Source organism: Phasianus colchicus, chromosome 3 (genome assembly GCF_987193195.1).
Source record: "Phasianus colchicus chromosome 3, bPhaCol1.hap1.1, whole genome shotgun sequence".
Taxonomy (NCBI): domain Eukaryota; kingdom Metazoa; phylum Chordata; class Aves; order Galliformes; family Phasianidae; genus Phasianus; species Phasianus colchicus.
The window spans coordinates 59,896,551-59,902,550 of NC_143438.1; positions in this window are offsets into that span (position 1 = coordinate 59,896,551).

Below are 6,000 nucleotides of genomic sequence, written 5' to 3' on the forward strand. Positions count from 1 at the left end.
TGCATATCCTCTGTGCATCTATGGTTGTCATCCTAATACTGAATTTATTTCCTTTGCCTGTAAGATTAGTTTGTAAAACTTGAGGAACTTTTCTTTTTTGTTTTTAATTTCATCCACTCAGGCTATAACATTTCATCTGCCTGCACGAGTTGATGTGCGTTTTGAGAATGAAGTGGATGTTCATGTAATATGAAACAAAATACTCTACACTGATGATTGTATTTTAAGTTGAGCTTGTGGGCTTTCAAATAAACACGCTGTCTGTGTCCTCGTACATGAAACGTTATACTTTAACCTTGAACTCTGAATTGATGCATCTTTTCTTTCTTGTTCTGCAAACATCTCAACCTCATATGTTTAAAACCCAGAAGCCCTTGTTTTATGCTTAGTCCAGGAATAAAAATATCTAGGCTAAGCAAGATAAGGGAGGTTTAGCTTTAGTTTGGGCTGAACTCACACATTTCAACAAAATGGTAAGATAAAAGGTTGTGGGTCTTTAATCATTTACTGTAATTATATATCTACTGTAAAAAAAAAAAAAAAAAAAAACCTCAAAACATTTTGCAGACATTAACATATGCAGCTGCTGTTTAATAATAGCCAAAAATCTTCAGTATTTACATCAGTTCAGTGTACCAGCTATGTAAATGATGGAAGGACTGAGATCTTTTTCTAAGCATACAGAATTTTTAAATTGGTTAAAATTCAGATGTTTCTTTCTTGCGACTGGGATATATTGGATGTGAAATCTTCCCCTCTTCAGCTAGTCCTCTAGAAAATGTTACTACTAAATTCTTTATTTTTTAAACGTAAAAGGCTGCCAACTTATTTTACAACTGCTTAACTGGTTTGCAGCTTAGTTCTCATGAGATGCTTCACTGGGTCTTGTGAGTGTGGTGCTTCATCAGAAAATGTGTAAAATTGTATTTAAAATCTTCAAGTTAATGTAAATTAATTGCTATTAACTTGAGCTGTATTCCACTTCATATTTTAATATTATGCTTGGTCTTTCCATTGTATTTAACGTCCTCTTTAATTTCAGCAATACCATATGCAGAACAATTTGGAGAAGTTTTTAGTTCCAGAAACTTATGCTTATTTTAAATGTTAATAAATAACTATCTTACGTGCCCCTTGGGTTTCCAGTGAGTACTGATGATTTCGTGGCAAATTAAAAGGTCAAAGATAGAGAACAGGAACACTTGTCCTGGGAAGTGGATAAAATGCTGGAGTACCACAGTGAACTGCTCTTCAAGATGAAGAACGTTAGACACGTGAAATAGTGCTGTGGAGTTCATTATTCACTCATGCTTCAGTCTTCTCACATGCTGGAAAAACTTTCTGAGCAAAGAATTAAAATATAGTAAGTACAAATAGAATACCTTCCTACAGTTGAACTCCTAATTTAGTCTGGTTGTCTCCTTTGTTTATCTCGTAAAGCACTTCCACTTTTCTCTCAGTGTGATGATTTTGGTCTTGGATTTAGTATTGGAACTCCAGTATAAAGTTCCCTGCTTTTACATGTCCTTTAAATAAATTGTATTTTTACTGAGGCTTTGAAGGTTAATGGTGTTCTGTATAGGGCATGGCCTGTCCCCGTCTATTTGCAAAAAGCTGCCATTGGTGTTTTTTAGACTTCCTCCTGATTTCATGGTCGGTGATGTTTCTATTTTTGCTTATGTTGAGTTGCTCATCTATTCAAATATTATTGCTTTTCAAGTACTAGTGTAGTTCTACAAATAATTATTAGTCTTTGGAGCAGGTTGTATTGATAAGTTGCATCATTTTTTAGCCTCATACTAATTAAATGAGAAAATAATGAAATATGATTAAGAAATTTCTGTGATAGTTATATTAAATAAAAACCAAAGGTTTCCCATACAAACCTGTATTTTGAAAGCATTCATCACAGGTCTCTCTTCCAAATTCTAGCTGGCTTTCCGTCTGTATGGTGCTAAGTACTTTCCAGGCAGCCTGAAAAAAACTTTTTCTGCTTTATTAAACTGTGATAGACTTTGTCACTTAGTATCTTTAGATCTAAGAATGAGATTGCAACATAAATCACATTGAAGAGCCTTGCCTGCTTTCTCTACAACAAAAAATTCAATTGAAAGGACACCTCAACATTCTACCTTTTCATGCTTTCCTCCCTTCCTCACAGTTGCTCTATTCATACCTGTGGTATGTAAAGGAATGAGCTGTTGGTTTATTTGTTGCAGCAAGTGGGAGAGATAATGGGAAGTCTTTCAAGCAAATTAGAAACAGATGGAATTGTGTGATACTTCCACCTGCAAGATGCAAATACACCAAGAAAGTCTGAGGTAAAAGGAAGTTGAAGAAAAACTCTCCAGATGTATTCTGATGTACAATTCTAGTGATTACAGAGAATAAAACACTTGCTCAGTTGGGAGAAGTTCAGAATGTTTCAATTTTCTTCATTCTTTCATAATGCTGGAAGGTATTTCTGAGCCCTTTCTTCTATGTCTTCAAATCCCTTTGAAAAAAACAAGCAAACCTACAAGCATTGAAGGAAAAAGTTTGTGTAATACAGAAATTGGAACAAATTAGTTTGGAAGTTTGAGAGACATAAAACAACGTACAAAGAAAAGCATCAGTCTGAGGTGCTGCTATGTGAGTGACTGGAAAATAATGCTGCTGTCTTGTCAAGATGAGTGTGGGTAAAGAGGCTTTAAAGGCAGCTTCTGACTGCATAAACTCTCAGACTGAATGAATTGCTGTGTGTTAGATTTGTGCTTCTCAGAAGGTAAGGCAGACCTGAAATGAAACCTCTGCTGCAGAGTATTTGTCTTTCAAATGATGCATGAAATAAATGACTCATGCAGGGGAGAACAATAACCTATCTGTAACAGATTAGGAATTAGTGAACCTCTTCTAATCTTAATGAAATACTTTGAATCTGTGTTACAGAGAAAGCCAAACTTGTCTTTTGGGTTTTGACTTACTGCTTTGCCTGTTGTGCTGTTCCTGGCCCGAGGATCAGTGCTGACTGCAACATTTATTATCTTTGGGATTCTCTTATTCTTGCATTAGGAAATGTGGTCTGCTAATGGCTGCTGTGGAGCAGAAGTGGGAGACTTTCAGTAAGAGATCTTTGTTCTCAGCTGCTCGGGAATATTTTGCACATCGAAGGCAATGAGCTACAGAAAATTCTGTATTTATTCAATTTTAGTCCAAATTTGATTTGACAGTGCTGTGGGACAGCGCTGGGAAAATTGTGTGTTGAGGTGAATAGAACAAAATAGCAGCTTACTGTGCTGTACTTCTAAGTCAATCAGTGCGGTAACATCTATTTAAATAAATCTGCTAATTTATTTTTTCCTTAATCCTGGTATCAAACAATTTGAATACTGCTGTAGAAAATTTGTTATTCTCTTGGCACTCAAGTCAATCCTGAGCATAATGTTTAAAGCATTTATTTCCACAAACATTGGTGTGCAATATCTTGAGTAAGAGGAAGAATCTTCAGCTAAAATGCACAAATGTAATGCAGTGATTTTCACATTTATACTTAGTCAACCAATAGCAGGCATCAATTCACCTACATTTAACTGGTAACATGATAATCTTATTACAGCAAATCCCATTTTCTGCAGTACAGTTGAAGGTTACACAAAGGTGAGGCACTTGCACCAGACATTTCACAAAGTGGATGTCCCTGGACTTGAAAGCTTGTAATTAAGACAGACTAAGGAAGTGGAGATGGTTGAAGAATGTATTACTGCTTTTTGTTGTGGCACTAGACAAGGTTAAATAGGAATTAGTAGTGGCAGGATGCATGGACACTTGGGGAAGGACAGCAAAAGAGCAATTAGGGACTGAGAAGGGTACAGTGGGGAGGCACTGGGTGACCTGTGGATGTGTGGGTGTGGAAATGGGTCCAAAGGATTTTGTAATGAACTTGTTGATGTTAAGAGGGGATTTTTCAGTATTAAGATTTATTAAACTGGAGGAAGGAAACTGTGGTGTAGTGGGTATTGATTGCATCATGCAGGTAGGAGGAAGGAGGTACCAGCATGGGTCCCAGCTCAAGGGATGCAACTCTGCACAAAGGTAAGAGCTTGACATTCAACCTCTTCTGCCTGAGGAAGGGAGGGAGCCAGGCTGATAAGTAATTTACCCACTAATCTGCTAGGAAAATGCAAAGAAGAATGACCTTTGTGCAGCTTTTCAAATGCAAGAGTACTGACTCAAGGGAGATTGCACCTCTAACTATGAAATTCTGTGGGAGAGGTCAACACAGCTTCAGCCTTTCCCTGTCAGCTAGCTCATGCCACTAACACAAAACTCAGTGGCTGATTTGGACCCGATATTGAAATTCTTCCAATCCCTATTGGAAGCTCCAACATTGCAGAAAGTTCTGGGATGATGTTCTTTTTAAGTAAAATGTCTTCATTGACTTAAGTCTAGCCCCAGCTCCCTGGTTAGTGATATTACCAATGTTAACACCCAATACAGTTCATATAAAATCTTACTGTAGTATGATCCTAAACAATCATGTTGGAGTCTTTACTCCATTAACTTACAAATTAATCAAAACATAGCATGCGAGAAATGCTGATTAAATTTCACTGGGATCATTTTTCTTCTTTTTTAATCAAAGTTGTGTAAACACTTGTCTTAGTGTTCGTAACTGTGCTCAAAAATGTTCTTGTAAATAAATGCATGCAGTATGTAAATAGAACTGAGTCATTTTCTACTGCCTGAGCTGATATCCAGAAAGCAGGAAAAGATACTTTTGTCCTAAATTTAAATAAGGTCTAGAAGTTTGATGCACAAATAGGCAGATTGTTTTGCAGATATTTTACAATGAAAAGCTTCCCACTCATGTAAGAATGAATACATGAGTTAGACCACAAGTCTTACTAGTCTGATGTCCCTGACCACAAGCCATTCTGAATGCCTGTAAAACATCTAAAGAGTAAAGACAGCTTAAGCTGTGCCTCTTGTATGCTCTCCTGGCCTCCGACTGGCTGGGGGTTTCTAAATCAGGACCTCTGCTGCATTTTGTTGCAGTGACTTCAGTTACTTTATGATTTGCAAGTTACATAAATTGTTCAGTGCAACTTCAATAGACTCAGAAAATCAACAATAGGAGAAAAATTCTATCTTGTTCACTTTTTAGTATTAATATATGTGAAATAGAACCATGACTCATTTGACAGATAAGAACAAAAGAGTCCATTGAGAACTTTCTCTAAGCACTGAGCTAAGCATGGATTTTCTCCTTTAAATAGAATATTAGTCAGATACAAAAAATATCAAGATGATAAACTAAATGTTATTTTATAGGAAAAATGGCATTTGCTTTTCGGAATTAAGTCTATACTGTACATGACAGAAGTTTTCTTAGAAAGTTTCAATTAATAGATGTCTAAAAGAACAGTCCACAGATTTTCCATGTTGTCTTTCTCCTGGAAAATTCCATAATGACTCCAGCAATTAGTTACCTTTGGACAGAACTTGGTTGATGTTTCCAGCTCTAAATGCATTTGGTGTTCCAGAGGATACACATGCACCAGCAACCTCCAGTAGAACTTAATTTAGCAGTTAGATGGGGGCTGCACTCCCACTGAATCAAATGCTCCTGTCCCTGAACAGAGACAAGATGTGCTTGATGCTGGGTTAGCTACTGGTTTGAGTTCATTCCTATTCATTTCTTCCCTTGTGCTCATGTCAGTGCATGTGGAAATAAGCATAGGAGAACCTGCTCCATGGTGAAAGTCAGGTTCTTTGCTGTTAGCTGAACTTCAGTTGCTGGAGGAGATACTTTCTCTAATAAGGAAATGGTGCTTGGGAACCTTGGCTTTCCTTCCAGAAACTTCTGTTCCCAGAAAAGGGCTGAGATGCTCTTGGGTGTTACCTCTTCTGAGCTGCGGATTTTAACCTGAGCATTCAGCCTTCTTTTTTGTAGGAGATTGAATTCCAAGTGGCAGCTGTACCAGAATTTACACAGAGCTCAGATTATACTAATGCTGATAT